This window comes from Aphelocoma coerulescens, chromosome 6 (genome assembly GCF_041296385.1).
Source record: "Aphelocoma coerulescens isolate FSJ_1873_10779 chromosome 6, UR_Acoe_1.0, whole genome shotgun sequence".
Lineage (NCBI taxonomy): Eukaryota > Metazoa > Chordata > Aves > Passeriformes > Corvidae > Aphelocoma > Aphelocoma coerulescens.
In genome coordinates, this window is record NC_091020.1 from 25,981,231 (window position 1) to 26,001,328 (window position 20,098).

At 39.0% G+C, this 20,098-nt stretch overlaps 1 long non-coding RNA gene across 3 annotated transcripts in view; it reads left to right on the top strand.

Moving 5' to 3' along the window:
• The first annotated feature begins 239 nt into the window (after positions 1-239).
• Positions 240-20,098, top strand: part of LOC138112617 (uncharacterized) — a 28,219-nt gene continuing 8,360 nt past the window's right edge. Inside the window, exons 1-4 of one of the 3 annotated variants that reach the window (XR_011151781.1) lie at positions 240-644; positions 767-834; positions 9,553-9,954; positions 10,099-11,940. This is a non-coding gene — a long non-coding RNA (uncharacterized lncRNA). Of the gene's footprint in view, positions 645-766; positions 835-9,552; positions 9,955-10,098; positions 11,941-20,098 lie in introns of those variants that run through there. The other 2 variants (XR_011151782.1, XR_011151783.1) reach the window with 2 other exon arrangements.

The following is a 20,098-nucleotide window of genomic DNA, read 5'->3' on the forward strand; positions in this document are numbered from 1 at the left end:
AATGAATCCAGAATTTAGGAATATTTCTAGAGTGCCATCTAGTGGGAAAAGAAATGAAGCCACAAGAAAATGGAACTCAAAACGCACCTTTGGAAAGCATGTCTTAATACACAGAACTATCTCTTCATTTCCCTGTACAGCTAAACACAGACAGCCACTAATGGATTTTAGGCAATTTATTTATAACTGGAAAACTTTATTTGTTCAATTTTTATTAAGTATATATATATGTGTGTGTATGTATGGTAGAAATAACTACAATTAATGCCTTCTCTGCTTTTAGTTTTTGAAAAATAACAAATGTCTGACATAAGCCCAGACTTAAGATTTGGTTTAATCACCTCATGTTCTCAAACTTCAAAGGATTTGTCGTTAAATCTTGATTTCATTTTCACTCTTTTTATTAAGTTACAGACCTTTGCATTTGAAATGGTGATATATAGAAATTGAAGATCACTGTTACGAAACAAGCTTTAAAACAAGAGATTCTTAAAATTGTGTTGTTGCCTCATTGCTTTCAGGTGTGGTTTTATCAGAGGTGGTGCTTGGTCCTCCTTAGCAAAAGCACAACTCCTGTGGTTATAGCAGACTCATTGCTACCTTTAAAGCAGGTTTCTATAACCATGTCATGTCTGATTACAGAGGTAATTTTCAAGGCGTCTAAAAAAACCAATTTCTCTGTCTTTGCAGATGCCAATTTTGCAAGTGTGGCCCCAGCTTTAAAGAGGAAAATACCAAGAACTCACCAAATTTTTCTTGATTGCAGATGACTTGGTGGCAAACAGGGTTTGTTGGAGCAATCTGGCAGAGCCAGAGGACCAGGAGAGAGGGCAGGTGAGTACTTTTTGCATTTTTCTACCTGTCCACTGGGGATAGAATGAGCACAGCATTTTGTAATCCAGGTGCCTTTCTGAGGAGGGATCACATCTGGGCAGGTGTGTACATCTCTTCTGTTACAGCTGCCTCCTGAAAGGGGAGTTTGGCGATTTTAAAATAACAGTTTATGCTCCTACAGTTTTCTTTATGTACAATACCTACCAAAGAATGCTGGTGCTGTCTTGGGAGTGTCCCCTAGGTTCATAAGTTTGGTAAAGACTTACAGCAATATCAGCTCTGAGAAGTGCACCAACCAGGCATCTCTGTGGTAGATGTATTTGTCTTTTCAGTCGTCTCTTCGCTTTCTTTGTATCTGCTTCTTAACTGATGTTCCTTAAATTTATCTTGAAAGTGTAGCCTATTGCAGGGAACTATTTATGCCGGAGAGGAGCCATGGTTATTTTCACAATGACTGGCTTTGAGATTTAGAAATGTTCTCAGTAGGCATATCATCTGTCTGGGCTGTGAGTCTTTGAAAGGGAGAGATTTTTATCCATGGTAAAAGTAATATTTGCCTTATGGGGGCTAAATGTAGTGTATTGTTATGTTCATTTGGTACACAACACTGGTAAGTTTATTGATCTCAAGATGAGATAAAAGAGGGGAATGACAAGAAAACTGATGGGAGAAGAAATGTGGAACTGAGGCAGGAAGATTTTTTTATTCCTTCTGAATATTGCATAAGCTGTGAAGAAGAAGTTTCTTGCAACACTATCAGTGAGCAATTAGCACGGAAAAAGAATAGGGAGGATGTGGTGAGCAAAGTACTGCTTCCTGCTGAGTTTAACCCAAGCTCTGCTTTTGCCTTTCTTCAGTTAAAAAAAAACAAAACAAAACAAAACAAAAAAAAAAAAAAAACCAAAAGTATGTAGAGATTACCCTTGCAGCCTGTGTGTTTGAAAAGCCATAAGGAGAAGAATTTGTCAAAGAAAAACTATAATGGCAGCATGGAGAGTGCTTTTTCCAAATATGCTGCTAAGGTCCTGACAAGCAGTAGTGAGAAAGAAACAGGGGTGGGAAGGCAAGGAGCAGAGAGAGTGCTTTGGTGCTAGGGAAGGTGTGTTTTCTAATGAGGTCAAAAAGTAGATTGAGTGTCTGCTGTAGAGCATTTTAGCAGCTTTACAGGTTGGTATTTCCCTGTATCTAAAGATTCTCAAATTCTTTTGAGAAGAACACATTATTTCTCTGTTTGGAGGTGTCATGTAGGAGACCTCTGGTGGTATTGTTTTCTGCTCTAGTAAAATTAGTATTTTTATGGTGCTGTGTAGAGTGGGTTTGAGATGTGTGCATGACTGAAATCTGGAACAAAAGGAAGGGATTGGAATGGCAGCCATGAAGGGTGCAGACCTGCATCCATGAGATACACCTAAGGGGTTCAAACAAGCAATAAGGATCACATCTGCTGGGAGTCCCAGGTTGGATCCTACTCCTGTGACAGATGTGCCTGCGTGCAAGCAACTGCAGATGGGCACCATAAATAACTCCTGTGTCACAGGAACAGCTCCTGGAGGCAGCCATAGCAGGAAAGCTGCGCTTTTCCTGCATTTCTATTTCACTTCTGAAATATATTTCACTTCCCCACTGAGGTTGATTCATTCTGCTGCAGTTTCAAACAGATGCATTAGGTCCTTTTAGGATGAGTTTTGAAAGCTTGTTAGAGCTATGCATCCAGTTTTTGCCCTTATTGCCAAATCACTCCTGCTTGGATCATGCCGTGTTCCTGAAGGAGTGGTGAAGGCTGATAGTCAGCGGTCTTGTAGAATTAGGAACTCAAACTTTATGCCCCTGAAGAGCAAAAGAGAAATTTGTAGTTTTAGCTTAGTGATAAACTCGAACTCTTGCATCTCCTCTAGTTTTTGACTCAAAGTATTTGATGTTTTTTCCTATAGAAATAAAATATCCTAATTCATGTTTGGAGATGTCTCCAGTTGATTAGTTGTGGGTATTTTTACTCCCTCTGTGCCTAGTTTTATTTCACTCATGGGAACTTTATACAAGCAGAAGAGCATGCATGCTCTTGAATTATTTTTGTTTAGCTAATATGTCTAAAATATTTGTGTAACTGTTTAAAATATGTGACCTGCACCAAATATGTGTGAATACAGCACGAAAAAAGATATTTTTGTGCCACTTTTGTGGCGCAATCTTAAACCAACTGAGGAGAACAGAAGGCACTTTCTACTGCAGCAGGTGTCCTTTCTGCCCACCTTCACCTTGTTGGTCACTGTCAGTGCAGAGGGTGTTGAGACTGGGAGTTTGCCTGCATCTCTCAACAGGTTGCTTCTGGTGTTTTCTAACATTCTCACCAGCCTTTAACAGTTTTTTTCATTTTCATACTGAGATGGTCAACATTACATTTAAGAGTCTATTCCTGACGGCAGCTCTTCGTAGCTGTCATTAAAGAGCGATGAGTTCAGGCCAAAATACCATGAAGTTAATGAAAGTCTTTGCATTGATTTTCATACTCTCCAGTGTTTGTGCTTCGTATTCATTTTAATGGATGTTGGATCAATCCCCTCAGAATGCTCTGTAAGATTAGCCAGAAGTGGAAGTAAGGTACCATGGAAACAAAAGGCTCCAGTGTAATCCATAGATGAGAATCTCGTTGTCACAGATGAATTTACTTAGTCGGCTTTCATATAAACACAAATATAAGAAAAAGCGTGTCAGCCTAGGTGTTAGTGTAAGGATTGTATCTTTTTAATTAGTCTGGTAAATATTTCATTAGCAAGTATAAAAAAATATTGATTTCAGTGTCTCCATTAATCCATATTACTTTGGTTCTGTACTTTTTTCACTTTTAATAATTTAGCAAAATATTTTTTACTGGACACTTTCCCCTCCAACTACCCCAGGATGGGAAATAAAATTACTGTGGAAATATAATTATTTTTTTCCCTTGTGCCATCTCTCCTAATTCAATTAACTACACATCGTGTCATAGCCTCTGGTTTTATTTTATATTTTATATATTAATATAAACTAAAAAGTTAATATTTTCTTGAAGAAAACATTCCTCTCACACTCCTAAGACTCTAAAATGACTATTCATTAACACAGAGAAATATTTCTGAATGGATGGTATACAAAAGAATCACAATCCATTTCCATGGGCAAGAGCAAATCATTCTTATTTCAGAGAGAGCCTGGCCTGTTTTGGAGAAGCTAGAAGCTTGACAAAAAGCCAAAGCAATAGCTAGATACAAAGCAGGAAACAGAAGAAGTAAAATATCAAAAGTCTTGCTGCTTTGCCTGTTTACATTGCACACATTCTGAGGCATTAAGGTTAACAGTCAAGACACCTAATATCCTCACACAAATCCTTCCAGTAATGGATGACTATTGTTTTCTTTAGAGCAGTTGGATTCAAAGCAGTGCTTTGACTTAATATGCTGACCACTTAGCACTATTTGTAATCATAAAGTATGTATTTAACCTCCTTATATTTTCAGTAGTACATTAGCATAGAATCTGCTCATGGCTTCCTATTTCTTGTCTTCTAGAAAGTCAAAGTACAAGGTGCCTCTACCAGATGCTCAGCAGCAGTGTTGTTGCATATTAACATATAATGGTTAAATACATGCTAAATACTGAGTAAATGCCTGGAAAATACAAACTCACCTTGATCCTCTAAAATCTGGTGTAAATGGCAAGTGGTATTTCCTTTGCATTTAATTTCCATGGAAGTATTGAGCTTGTTCTTTAACTTCTCTAAGTGCTGAAGAAATCTGCTGGCATCTTAGCTATTTACAGTGGCAGCATAATAAATATGGAAACAAAGACATTAAGTGCACCAAAGTCTAACTGGCAGGCTTTTGGCATAGTGTTTATGGTATGCTCTCGGTCGTCAAACCAGTGCAAGCAGTGGTTAATGCCCAACGTAACAGCTAATTTCTGTCACATGGATATTTGTCTGGGAAATTAGCCTGAGTCTGAGCCAGGTGGAATTGCACAGTTTCACTAACTTTGCAGCTCTATTAGGCTGAAGTCAGGAGAGCAGACATGGCCTTGACAAGCATATGATTCTGTGCTGCATTGCCTGTCCTGGAAAGCTGTTCAGCTTTTCTATATTTAACAGATGAAAATGTCTCCAGAGTTCATCAAACATACTCAAGATATCACAAGCTGCAGCTGGCAGCTGGGAGCTCTGCAGTTCAAGGTTAATGGGACACTAATTAGTAAGTATATAGGGATATCAGCATGTACCACCCACTTTTTGAGCAAGTAGGAAAATGAATCAATAGTCAAGAGAAGGAGGGCCCTGCTCCAGCTCTCTGCAGCTCTCATTCCATCTTCCCACAAGCTTCCAGGGCAAGTGCTACAGCGAGCTCTTGCAGACACAGCTAGGAGCACTGGGGAGCCTTGCAAGGTTGGCTGGCATGGGGAGAAAGCCAGGTTACCCCTGGAGAAGGTCAGAGTCAGCCTCTGCATTACTTTGTCCTTTCAAACCACTTCAGACACTGTGAAAGCCTGGTAATGTGGCAAAACCACTGTACAGCCCCAGATAATGGGAACTACCCAGCTGACAAGCAACCTCTCTTGTGGTGTCAGCAGAAATTGAGGGTGGGAGAGAAGTTAGGGTTGAAAATTGCTGGAACACTGAGTTGAGTAATAACCAAGGAATGATCCTTCTTAAAGTGGGAAAGAGCAAGATTAATGTGCATTTTACCAAGAGATAACACTTTCACAATTACTGTTAAGTATCTAGAAGTCCCTAATTCAAAATATGGATAATTTATTGTAAATCTTGCCACTGACTGCCACATTTTCAGTATCTCTTGGCTGTCAATTTAATGGCTGCAGGAAAAAATTTTGTTCAATGTATGTAGCATCACACCCTTCTCAAATCTTTTCTTCTTTATAACAGCCATTCTTTCAGGACTCAAAAGCACATTTCATTGGCTAGGAATCCCATCTGTATAATTTTGAATTATCCAAGATAAGCCTGGGGGATAAAATTAAAAGCCAGGTTTGATGAGGTTGGTTCTTAACTTCCTTGTCATTTGGCTATCTGGGACATTGATTCTTTTAGTGGCTTTATGTCTGACAGCCCATATTCCTAGTAAATTCAAAATTAGTGACTTTGTGTTAACAGAGATCTCAAACTAATTTTTTTTTAGAGACTTTTGAAAATGTAGGTTATACAAACTCATCTGTGGTTCAATAGCTTTGCTGTCTCCTCCTATAACTCACCTTTTCATTTTTACCCAGATCAATCTCTACTGCATTCCTCCCATTACAATATATTCTCCTTAGTTTGCAGTCAGGCACTGGCAGTGAATGGGAGGGAAGGTGAAAGCTTCATGCATCACAGAAGTAGCATAAGAAGGAATAAGTTGCTCAGATGTCAAAGCAGTATTAAGTCTAACCAAAAGGACAATACGATTACCTAGGAACATTCAGGGAAATGCACTGAAAATGACAGGCTGAAGTTCTGTGGGTATGAAGAAAAGTGAAGCTGCCTTGCAGTGGGGAAAAAGGCAGTAATGAGTGAAGAGTGCAGCTATAATATTGCTTTAGGAATTATTTCATGTTGTACTGTTAATTAAGGAGACAGCTGTCTACACTTTTGGGCTTCTTTCTTAAAGTTAGGAGTAGAATTTCTACTTCTCACAGGATTGTTCTCAGAGACGAGACCAAAAAGTCTTACTGGTATCTGCTGAGATTCCTACATGTGAGCTTGAATCTTTGGACCTTGGAGAAGGAGTGCCCTGAAGAAAATTATACTGAGTCCTACTCACAAAAATGTATCTCTGGAAAGGTCCACACTGACATTGTCATGGTGCTACAGAACATACACACACCTGAGTTGTGGAGCAGCTGACACCAGACAGAGACACGCCACTCTCTGTGGGGTCAATGTGGCTTTGAGTTTGCAGTGAAGATGACATTTAGTCTAGTTGCTGCAGTTCCAGTTTTGTCCTACTGAGGTTTAATTAGCTCACAGAAATGCAAGCAGTGAAACTGCAAGCCTGAGATGGTTGCTTGATAAACCTTTGGGATGCTGGCATTAGATAACTGGAATGACCCAGTGACATTACAGCAATTTTCTTTGTTAGAAAAACACAGCCATGGTATTCTCAACTTATAACACTGGGTTGCTCTTCAGAATGTGTCTCTAGTTAATAGTAAAGTGCAAAAGTGATGTTAACCAAGATAATAAGATAGCAAATACTGATGGAAATTTGATTGCAAATGAGCGATTTGCGTAGCAAATAAGAATTAGATACCCTAATGTGTTAACCAAATAAGAATCAGGAAACACTTGGGAAATTAATGTGTAAAGTAGACAAAATAAAGCATTCAAGGCATGCCGGTCCCTGGATACTCCATTTTCTTTCCCAGTTGTCAATCTATAGGATGAAGGTTACAAGTAAGGAAAGAGACAGCCCACTTCTTTTGCATCAACTTTGTTCACAGGAAACTGCTTTTGGTTTTAGGGCCTGAATTTCTAGAGCAAGTCTGTAGTTCTTCTAACCAGCCAGACAGATTCATTCAGCTATTAGCAAACATCAACCCCACAGCTGAAGCTGCTTCTGTAATGCTTCCAGCTGTGTTGCCCAATCTAGTTTAGAATACACTCTCTCATCTGAGCACCTGAGACACTCTCCACAAACAGTGTTCTTGGCTAAAGATTTCATTACCTGAATACTTTCTTTGATATCTGTCTTTTTTACTAGCTTTGTCCTGTTTGTGCTATGGCTATTTTGAACCTTCTGAAGTTTCTTTTCTCATATTGCTATTTGTGTCTTCAAAAGCAGAGTCAGGTCATCTTGGTAGCTAACCAAAACCAATGTCCTATTGCTGTAAGCACTGAATAAATGCTCAGAATGAGACTCTGACCCCCCTAAACAGACTGCAATTTGAAGGCACCAGGCAGAAAGAAAATTTTACCTTTGTTGAGCTGAATACAGGCTAAGTTGCATGGATACAGAGACTAACTGCCCTACTGCAGATAGGAACCCTCTCTCGAGATGGACACTGCATGTAAACGTCCCAGCCCAATCCTTTCAACTCTCATTGTGCACCTCATGTTACCCTTTGTCAGGGGTCTTTGTTCCTTGACAAAAGCTGGGAGGATTTTACTTGACAGAGAAAGCAAGTCATAACGTTTGTAGTTTCCCATTCTTTATTCTATTCCCTTTTACTTAATAGTATATAAAAATTGTTTTAGAGCCTCTTAATGAATCCTATACTTTATATAGTGCAGTAATTACTTTGATGCAAGTGTCTAAAACCACAGCCAATCTGTCTTTTACATGGTTTAAATGCAAGTGAAGCACTTATTTCTCCAGTAAATCTTCTGCTCCTCTAACAGAAACTGATTTTAAAATAGGGAAGGAAAGGAAAGGAAAAAAATAAGGTCATTGATATTCTTACAAGCTGTCTGCAAAGCTTTAGTATAAAAATAATTGCATTTTCAGCTAATCAAAGATGTGTTTAGGAGTACTTGTGCTGCAGGAATTTTACATGCAGAACTTAGATGGAGCTTTCAATAGCTGCATGTCTGAGTCTCCCAAACAGGTCAGGATATGCTATTCTGTACAACAGATCCTTATTTTCTGAGCATGCTTACACTGAGAGTTGCTTTCTCAGGTAACCCAGTGTCTTCCACACCTCTCAGCACTGGTGCTCAGAGTGCCAGGGGAAGTCAGTGATAAAGAAATGTAATTTAAATAACTGGATAAAATTAATTGAATCCCATGTGATATCTGGCAGATGTTGATCAGCAGGTACACAACCCAAGTTTCATACTGAATAACTCTTTCATTGGTTTGTTGTTTTTTTCTTAATGTTCTTATGTTTAGCTCCCTCAGCACTTGCACACCAATATCAGGACAGTCCAACAAGAGAAACTCTATGTTGTTTCCTGGGCCCACCTAGTCTTCAGCAAAATGCTGTCACATGATTTTGCATGGCAGTAGCTCTGCAGTTACTTGTTCATTAATATTAATCAGAGATGAAAAAGTAATATATGCTGATCAGAAGTTCATTTCCCTGTTGTTTGCTCTCTGACAGTCTAACAGCAATGATAATCTGAGCTTAACAGGATATTACAATGGAAATCCTCCGAACGAAACACAGAGATTAGTGACTTCTCAAGAGTACAGCCTTTTCCTGTGATTGTTAAAGTGACACTTCCTATAGAAAGGGGAGTATATATTAAGTTCAGTGCTGCCACTTGTTTCCCTCAAGAGTAGGCTTTTCTGGCAGTCCACTCAGTCTGAAATGTTAATGTAAATCTGTTTGGGAGATAAGATTTAATTTTATCTTTGTCGTCATCAACATCATCTTTAAATTAGCTTCTTTAAACAGGCTCCCAAGATTTGAGTTTTGCTTAAGGGCCGTGGCAGTGGTGTCCTTTGCCATGCTATCTGAGATTTTTTTGCTATGCTGAGCAACTTCCAGTGTTTCAAAGAGCCAGGAATGTCTAATAGCTGAATTGGAAAATCCCTTTCATGTGGTGTTAGAGTATGAAGCAGATTATTTTTCAGAGACAAGGTAGTTTAGCAGAATTACTGCTCTCTGGGCTGTTACCTCCTTCTAGTACAAGAGGATAACAGTCATATTTTGTCCTCTTTCATATGAGCCAAAGTCTGAGAGCACTGAAAAATGGTGAGCATTCCCTAGTGCTCTGCTCACAGTATTGTGAGAACTCTCCTTCTGGTTTTACAGAAACTATTGAGCCCATGGAGTACCTCCAAATGAGATTTGTGCCTTATGGAGCCACACTTTTTCACAACCAAACAAGCCTGAAAAGATGATCCTTCCTTCTCCTCTTCATGAATAAGGCAAAAGTTATCTCTGGAAGCAGAGAACTGAAAACTAAAGACATCAAGAAGTGTTAAAACAGGACAGTCCCTGTGCAGTGTCTCCACTGTGCTGCTGGAATTGTGTGAGCAGGAAGGGACACAGAGGGCTCTGCTCTGGTCCATGTGCAGCCCCCTCAGCACATGCCCTTGCTGCACTGCTCCCCTGTCTTGCTCCAGTTCTTTGATGTTTAGTGGATTTGTTGGTCCACTGGAATGTGAAGCCATGGAGCCCAGGAAAGGAAATAGAAACAAGAAAATAAATCAGGTAGTCATAGGGGAAATCAGCTGGAAACCTCTTCTTTAATATATAAGACCCTCCAGGTCCTGTTCTGGGGGGGTTTTGTTCTTTTTTGTTTGGTTGGTTGGGTTTTTGTTTTTGTTTTTTATCATACAGTTCCTTTTGTTGCAGAGGGGCATCAGAGCTCAAAGACCTGCTTCATGTCACTAAGCTGAAGAAAGTACCTCCACAAGGGTAGATCTGTCTCCTCACTGGTTTTCAAGACAGTTTTCAAAGTTCAGTTCTCAGACTGGTTTTCAAAGTGGGTGGCAAGAAATCAGAAGATTGCCTGTCCCAGCTTTAATCTTCCAGCTCATATCCCATGGAATGAAGTATTTTATAATGAATGGTCGTGACTCACCTTATTCACATTTTACTTGTACTTCCTTATAAAAATACAGGGCACATTTATTGCTAATTAATTAACAATGACTTTATTATATAGATTTATTTTAAAAGTACTGGTAGCCCAAACATGTATCTTGCAGATAATTATGTAATAACTATTTTATTTAGTAAAACTTAACTAGAAATTAATTTCAAGTACTTTTACTGAGGGTGTTGAGGGGCAGAAATGGAAAGACACAGTGTTCTGTTTGAGTGTTCTGGTCTCAAGATTGCTTTTTCCTTGGTGGAGAATAGTAAAAAAGTTTAAACATATTAAAAAGCTATGTTCTCTTTTAATGTATGAGCTGACCCACAGAGGCTTTATAAGGTTATAGCAGGAATGATGAATGATCTTTCTTTTTATTTCTATATAAACATTTTTTCTAAAAAAATAGATCATTTGCCTTTGTTACAAGTTGTCCAATATTTAGGGCTTGCAAGGCTTTTTTTCTTAAGTGGAAGCACTGATAGTTTGAGTCAAACAGCCCTTAGATATTTCTTTTTTTAATTGACCTGAGTGCAGTATATGTGGAAAGAAACCGTGGTAGGCAATTTCTTTGAGCAGAGATCCCCACCTGTGTGACTCATGAGCTCTGTGCCAGATGAAGCATCCTTCCTTCTTCCTGTAATGTTCTTCCTCACAGCTACCTTCAAGAATTTACCTGAACTGCACATTTTTGTCCCTCTCCATGGACAGCCATTCATGCTTTGAGCAAAGATGTCCTCTTTGTCTGCAGATTTTTCTACTGAACACAGACTTTGAGCCTGAAAAGCAGAGCTTACTCAATTGTTTAATGAGATAATAGGAGTTTTGGTTCTTCAAATGCTATTTATTTGCATACATGTAAGGGGCTCTTATTACTGGTTAAAAACCAGTTTTTACATTCAGCAACTTCCACCACAACAAGCTTTTTTAATGTGTTGGCTATGCTACCTGTGTAAGGCAGGGCTATAGATCTGAAAGTGTTATTCTGATAAAATTGGATGTGAAAAGTTGGCTTGAAGGGTGTTACCAGGGTATGATAAATGTTTATGGGACAGTTTGGGAATTTTTAAATATTTGTGCTGACAAATACAACTGAATGAATAAATGAAACAACAGTCCTTTTTGTAATGTTTGTCTAGGATTTGAACCTCTTTGACCAAAGACTAATGGTAAACATTAAGGGATACTGCTGTGTGGGATGTAGGGCTGGTTTCCTATGGCTAAAGAATGTCTGTACTGATTTCTCCTTAAAAGTCTATTTGTTGGTGGTGCTGCTGTTTTTTTGTTCTTGTATATTACAGTTACTGCATCTCTAAATTTGCTGATTTGATATATAGCTTTGGAGCAAAGCTGCAAATTTACAGTTCTCACAGAAAGCAATACATTTCCTGGTGGGGAGAAAAATAGCACAGCACAGCTCTTATGACAAACCCAAAAATTTCGAAACCAAGAGAGCTTTCTTTGACCTGCATGTTCTTAGTGTTCTTAAGAGAACTTGGAAGCAAGATAAGAGGCCTTTTCTGAAAACTAAGTCCCTGATTTAGCTGAAATACCTTGAGTTCTGACATCCTGAAGTAGAGGTTCACTGCAATACTTTCTCAAGCCTCAGTCAAAGGAACATCACAGCAAACCACTTATTCTTCTCTGTTATCCAGTAAAAATGAATGTGTCTTTTTATGAGTGGAAGAGATATTTTTAGATTTAAATTACCTGTCCCTCATACCCCCTTCCTTGTATATGAATCAATAAGTAATTTGAAAACTAAAACACCAGATCTGGTAGAACAGTCTGTATACAAGAGCTGTGACAAAAGACAGAATATGGCTTGAAAACAGTTTAGAAAATCGTGACAGCAGTTGCACCTAATTGATTTGGTTGGATCTCTGTTTGATATAGGTTAGCACTAGGATGATCCCAGGAAATATTTCACCTTTCATAGCATGTATTTAACCTTATACACAACAAGTAGGTTGCAAAAAGACAGGTTGATGAGCAGAGACTGGACAGCAGGACAATGAGGAGCTCCCTTCCACAGGCACAGTTCCATCCATTACCTGCTCCCCAATGCACATTGTATTTGTTCCTGGCAACCTGCAGGTCACAAGCCTCCTAAAAGGGCCAGGGATATGGATTATTTCTGGGACTGCAGCTGTAACACTTTGGTATTGCAAATCACACACCTTTCAGATGATGGAGGAGCCTCTATCATAAAGTGGCTTAAAGATCATGAGTTTAAATTTTAACATTGGATTCAAATTCTCTTTTAATTTGTCTCTGCCTGGTACAAAGTGGATCAGCTGACACTTTCTTTTTAAGTTTTCCTACAGGTCAAGAAACCTCAGAACAATTCAGTGGATTTTTTTTTTTTAAAAGAGGACAAGGTTAATATATTTAAACACATAACTCAAAGAACTATTGCTTTCGGGGGAAAAAAAGCCACAAGAAGAAACAAACTCTGTTTCACACAGGTAATAAAAGGAGCTGATTACATTGTGGCCACTTCAGGCCAATTTGGCCTAGTCATATAATGCAAAAACTTTTGCAAATAACAAAGTAGGAAAGTACATTGCACAAATTTCACTAACACAGAGGAGGAAAAAAGACAAACTGAACAGAAGAGATTGCAGTGGTATGTGTGTGTTTAACCTGACAATTTTTCAGGGTATCACTGAAGTCTCCTGTACTAAAATTGATTTGAATTAGCATAATCCCATTTTATCCATGAGCTTACTATTCTTATTACAGTCTCTCATCCTGTCATTCATTACTTCTGCTTAGGAAGAACTGAGTTTGGGACTCCTGATTCTGGTTGGTATTGGATTATGCCTCTTTTACTTATTTCGGTCTGTCCATGTTTTATGAAACAGAGCCTGAGGATGTGTGATGACAGAAAAGGGCTGTGACCCCTGCATGGCCCCAAAGCTCTGCCAGAGAGGGGTGGTGGTCAGCCTTGCTTCAAAGGCAGGGTGTAGGTGTTCATGTTTGTGGATTGCCTTGAGAGGTTTTAGGTGAAAAGCTGAAGAGAGGAAACCACATCCCATTTGTACCCTTTTTACTGGTCCTACAAGATCCTATTATGGGAATATACAATCTTGAGTGGAATCTATTGCCAATTTATCTGTAAATGAAGTACTTCCACAGGGATACCTGACATGCAGAGCACACCTGTGCCCTGTGGCAGCAGTGAGCACTTTTTTTTTCTAACCTTCTGTGGAATTCTTTGAGAGGTTTGTAGCTGGTTTTGGTTGGGTTTTTTTGTTTTGTTTTGTTTTGTTTTGTTTTTTAATCAAAGTACAGCCTGAGCTGTATTAAAACATTGCCCAGAAGAGAATGGATGGATAGTGCAGGTTGTGGGCTGCTTTTGGGTCTCTGTTCTTTGTGGGGAATCCAGAGGGTAACTTGCAGTATTTAGTACTGGAGCTTTAGCCATGCTTTGACCAAGATGATGACATTACACATAAGGTTGAAGAGCAAAGGAGTGAATGCACCAGCTTGATGTTGTTGACCTTGAAAAAGGTTATCCATCATGAGAAAATGCAGCCTTGGTATTTATGAAATCGAGGCTGAATTTATGCAATAGGAAAGCACTGTCAGAGTCTGGAGATGGATATGCTGGTCTACAGGATCACCTTTTTTAGTTTTCCTATCTTCCTGAGAGCCTCTCCAGCTTTTTTCTTTCACACAGGAACATATTCAGCTCTGAGGCTGACTCGTGGGAAAAAGTGTTGGAGGTTACATTACAATGGCAATAAGCACACACATAATTTTGATATGCCCATCCCAAGTCAAATCCCATCTGTGGATCACAGTGGTCACTGCAGCAGAAAGAAGGACTATATGAGGATAGGATGAATGGAACTGACAGGTGAGGGAAATTTAGTTGGTGACATTTGTCATCAGTGGCCTGTAGGACTGTGGGAGTTGCATTCTCTGAAGAAAGCAGTAGATGCATTTTGTCAGTGTGATGGATTCAAACAGCAAAGATAATTCAGAGATACTTCATTTTTTTTCTGCTTTAAGAGTTTTTAAAGAGCCTCAATGCAATCTGGCGTAATTTTTGATCTACATTATTCTAGGGAGATGCTTGATCTGACATTCTTTATCATGGGAAATACAGAGACTTTAATTCCAAAATGAGCAAAAAGTGTACTTAGTGATGGTAAAAATAAGTAATGTAGGTGGGCTGGTGTTACAGGTTTTGTCAGTCTCATTCCCATGTCATTTGCAAAAGGCTCACATTGTGTTTGTGTTTTGTTCTGCCTCTTCTGTACACTTTAACACACATTTGTCTTGGAGTCTGATTCTGTAAAGATCTAGGCAATGATCATGAATGTAGAATTTCCCTTTCCATGGTTCAAATATTACAGTCCACAAGATCCATTTGCAAAAGATAACTCACAGCTGGGACATAACAGAATGCATTTAAAATAAATATGGGGTAAAACTCTTCTGTATTGAGAAGGAAAATAAATCATGTAATGACAGATTTCAAGTGTTATTAGAGTTCCCACTGACTGCATTTGTTTTTGTTTTCTTTCTCCCAATCAATATTTTTCTGTAAATCCAGGAAGCACTTAGAAGACAGACTTTCTGCAGCTAGAGACCACCTTCTGTTAAGTGCACTGGTGGCTACTCTTTGCTAACAGGGATGCTAATTAACAGTTTTACTTCTCCACAGAGAGTTTAATTCCTCCATTTATTTATTTTGTACGTAAATTGTATTTTAGTGGCTTCACTATAAATCCAGGCCTGTTTGAACAATCCATGCTGATTAAATAAAACACTGGGAAAACTATTAGCATAACTGGCATATATTAGTTTTGAGACTTCTTTGGCTTTAGGAACTTGGACAAGTCTTGTTTGAGGTGATCTGTTGTTCCAGTAGTTTAAATCTTTCTGCCTGTAAAGCTGCTGTCAGAAAAGATTAAACCTGTGCACAGACTAATGAGGTGGAAGTATTATGGTGAATCTTAACACCAGGTCATAAGTGAACCTCTGGCCTGCCTTAAAAATTCTCCTTACAGAGCAGTTGTAGAAGTGGAAAAATGTTCTTTATTACCTCTTATGTTGGATTTTGCTACCACCTATCACCACTAAGGGGAAGACACTTTTTTTTTCCAATTATGATTCCCTTACCACACTTTTTCTTTACTAAGAAAGCGTAGTGACTGGCATATATTCTTTATTTCCTCCCTTTCTTACTTTGCACATCCACCTGTATTCACCATTTTGTCGAATGCAGCACAACCATGAGTGAAAAATATTTCTTGGGAAAGGAGGGCTAACACTTCCCTCGAATCATCACTTGGATAGCTCTTTTTTACCCATCTTCTTCAAAGCCACAAAACTATGTCATTGTCAGGGCTTTTGAAAGCCAAACTGTCCTCCTGAGTAAGCTCTTTGATAATTGGCAACCATCAGTTTCCAGAGCTCACTGAATCCAGCATTTCAAGGGTTTCTGGGATTCCTGCTGGGGTGGTGGACAGACTTGGTCTCTGCAGTGAAGATGTCAAGCTTGAGGATGAATGTTAGCATTTTGCTTCCTGATGTTAAATCCTGTGTTTGCAAGAGGATGGAGCTCCACACCAGAAAGCACAACCCTCTGCCTCAGACTTGTTTGCAAGCTTGCAGCCTGGCAAAACAAATTTGGTTGGTGAGGAATCCACAGGCATTTCTCCAGCACAATTTATTTTTAAAAGCACTTCTCTCTCCTTAATGTCCATATCTCTTAACATATGTGGGCAGCTCATCTTCAGTTAGATGAAAATCACTGTCTAACTGAGGCCATTTTTTCTTTTCCTCCCTTCCTTTTTTTCCTTTTTCTTTTTTGCTTCTTTCTTCCTTTCAGTGAATTACTAGCTGGCAGCCTGCCTGTGCTCCCTTGTGCTCTGGGTTGAAGTTCAAGAGTGCCCTAGAGCTGCTTAGCAGAATTGCTGAATTAATGACATCCAATATGACCTGTGAGTTTGAGGGTGAGAGAGAGAATTTTCCAAGATGATCTATACCAAGCAAGCTCTGTTCTTATGTAAGTGCCCCATTATTATCTAAATTAAATGGTTATAACATCCTGCCTTTGAGAAAAAGTACCCCATTACTGTAAGTTAAAGATTATTCCTTCTTTATATCTCTATTACTGGGAAATGCTCAAGAACTTCCCTATTGCTGACCTGAAAGGCTCATAAAGTGCAGCTTCTCATGACTCAAGGGAAAAGGTGCAAGCCATGAGCCAAAGGAAGAAATGATTCTTTCCCATCTTAACATATCCTTTTCCTCTGTGTGAGGTGATGGCTTTGTACATTTTCATTATGATGTAGGCTATGCACTGGAGAGGGGTGCCAGGTGTCAATCTTAGTGTTGTTCAGAAAAGACATACCTTTTAAATTTTAGGGACAGAATCAGTTAAGAGAGAGAGAGAGAGAGGGATAACTGATTGTTTTAAAATACATGACATTCAATGCAATGGCAGTAAATGATTAGGAAGTCAAGATTTCAATAGCAATCAAGGTCCCAGCTTTAGAAGAAATATAAATCTGTCATGGGAATGCTGGAGTATTTGCATAGATGTTAGTGAAGTATGATGGTCTTGCTGGGTGGCAAGTTATTCCACCTCTATCGATAGCAGAGAATTGCAGCACCTACAACATCTACCTGCTTTCTTAAACAAATTCATGTATGAATCACCCATGCCAACATCAGATGAAGGATTTGTAAAGTTGATAGCTTTGGGGTTTTGGAAGATAGGGGTCAGGGAGGTGTTGTTCTCAAATGTTAGGAGTCTTTTTTCTTTTATATTTTTATTTCATTGAGGCCCTTAGTACCATCTAAATTCTATCCCAACAAGATTCTCCTTCTTATCCCATCTATGAATGAGAAATTTCTTTTTCCTCTGAAGAATGGGTATCACTTCCCTGTGGTTTGAGAGTGACCACAGAGTGTCTTTGCAACCTGAAAAATTAATCCTACAAGTCTTGTTGTCACAGTGTGTTATAAATATTCTGCATGCATTTCATGAAGACCTTTGTGAAGATGCTTTTCTCTGACACTTGGAAGACTTTTTTTTGGAAAGCCAACTGCAACTTACCCATGGTTTTGATCTAAATCTGTAGAGATTCCAAGATCAACCAGTCACGTTTTTCCATTTGGAAGAATGTTAATCCGCTTTTATCAGGTGTGAATAGAACACAAGAAACATAAAAACATACTCTGGGTTCAGGCAGGCAGATGGCACTTTTACTCAGCAGAGAAGCACTAGAATTTGCAGTTGGGGAAGGGAAGTTCTGTGAATTGCTGGCTTTTTCTATACAGTCAAGTGACATAAACTCCAATGATCAAAGGCAGTTCCTGCTGCTTGGAAATGCACTTTCACATCCTGAGGAGGATGAGCTGGTGGCAAATCAGAGGAGTGGAGGAGGTACTAAAGTGCTGCATATTAGAATCAAGCAAATTTAATGTCACTGTGACTTTTATCTCTTTTTTTAAATTGTGTGTGTGTGTGTGCATGAATAAATGTTAACAAATGAGAGTAAAGTAAATTAGTGAAGGTTTAGTAGGTCACAGTTTTCCATCAGGCCTTGCAGATACTCAGTCTTCTACCATGACTTGTCATATTAACAAGTCTTTGTTATTTTAAGTGACAAAGCTTTGATTAGGTACACAAGAGCATTACATTATCTGCTCAATGTGAAAATAACATGGTGAAAAAGCAGCCACATGACTGAACACATTATCTCTCAGAACAGATGCAAATTTGATTCTTTCCTTTTGTAATATGTGTTCTGTATCCCTTTGTTTTAGTTATTTCAAAAAGATATTGAAGTACTTGTAGTGATCTGCCCATCTACATCTTCTGACTCTCATCCCAGTAATATTTGATAATAGGATCTGACTTAAAACTCCCTGATATTAAAAGACATCTTTCTCTTGACTCAGAGGCTTCCTGAACAGCTCCTTCAGCCAGCTGCAAGGACTGAAAAGACCCAATTCCTGTAAACAGAGCAGAGTCAGGGTACACAGATCCACCCAGAGTCCCACCAAAGCTCAGGGTCAATCAGGTTGTCAAATACCAGCTTGAGGAAAATTGTTAAAAACCGTGAAGCTCTGCAGCTTTCAGGTGAGCTCACTGTTTGTGTGACAATGTAGAGGTTTCCATATTTGCTGCTTTCCTATCCTTAATGGATAAAAAGGAATTAAAAAAAATATACTTTATGAAATAAAATTGAAAAAAACTCCATCAGAAACTCCACATTATCTATCCAAACAAGCTTCACTGACCTGCCTCTACCCTCCCTTCTCCTTTTTAATCATACAGAGTAAACTGTTATGATGAAAATTAAATTCAACAGAATGCGTTCTTGATAGAGCCATCAAATTATTTAATGTCAAAACTGCTGAAGCAGGATGCCTTGAGATTGTTAGACTTTCCTCCCCAACACACAGGGATACACACACATACTTATCCAAATACAGTTCAAGAAAAATCTAGCTGATTTTGCAACAGGATAATTCCTCTAAGGAAAGTGATTTTGTTTGTGGATATTTTTTCTCCTCTTCTAAGTAGCTCTACTCAGGCTGTGCAGGGAAAAAAAAGTCTTAATTTTCCCTTGAGTAATTGAGCTTGTTCCACAAGATCAAGCCCAATGCTTATGAAAATCTAACATTTATCATCAGGTTCAGACTCAACATGGATCTGTGTGTGCCATTTCCTTAGAGGAATAAAGTGAAGGGAGGCCTGAGGGAACTCATGAGAAGTACAGGCCAAAGGCATTAACATCAAATGCATGAAAATCCTGACCTCAGAGGGGCATCTCCTTGCCAGGCAACTGAGTGACATTCCTGCTTAGCCTCTGGGGCACAAGGGTTCCAAAAGGAGCAGTAACATGTGAACTCCTCCACCTTCTATCTACCACTGCAGCAAAGGTTCACTCCCCACAAATTTTCCTTGAAAGCCTCCAGTGCAGATGCTTTCCTCAGCTCCAGCAGGAGAGACTTATTTGCACCTGGCAGGGAGTAATGAGCAGCATTTCCCACCACCACACATGTATCTAGCTGGGGTCTGTATCATCTTTTTGGATGCATCCAGGAACGATTATGTGCCTTGGCTTTCTTGCCAGACCCCTGGGTTGGGAGTAGCAACAATAAAACCGTGACTGTCAGGTGTTCCATTTTACAGCTTTTTGGTCTCAGTTGCATAATGGGGGGGACTATCTTTTTCTTCCTTTTGGAAATAAACCTGTAGGTTTCCCTGGACTTAAACACTTTTATGTCTGAGGCACTGTGCATTTAATATATGCTGTTAAGTGCTCAATGCAGAGGAGTGGCAGTGTGAGTCACTGGAAGGTTATGGTGTCATCTATGTGCCTGCTCCTTTTGCTCTCTATTTGTGTCTTGCAATTATTTATAATGTGTACAGAAAAGCTTGGGGAGCAGTTAAGCTACTCCATTAAAGTAAATAACATAGATTGTGTTTGTGTATCTTATTTAAATCTTTGAAATATAAAATAAAGTGACAGCTTAATGGCTACAGTGTACTTTGAACACAAAGCTCAACTAATAAGACACCCCCTAATCACTAATTTTAAAGAGAATTAAACCTGGCTATTAATAAACTAAAATAGATTTTAACCTGACTTGATGTGGTAGAAATCTCATTTTGCTGGTAATGCAATACACACAGGTAATTTTTTCTTCTTTTCTTGGATTTATTTTGAGGGCAGCTGAAAGAATTTTCCTTTCTTCTGATCAGAACAGTCACATTAAACA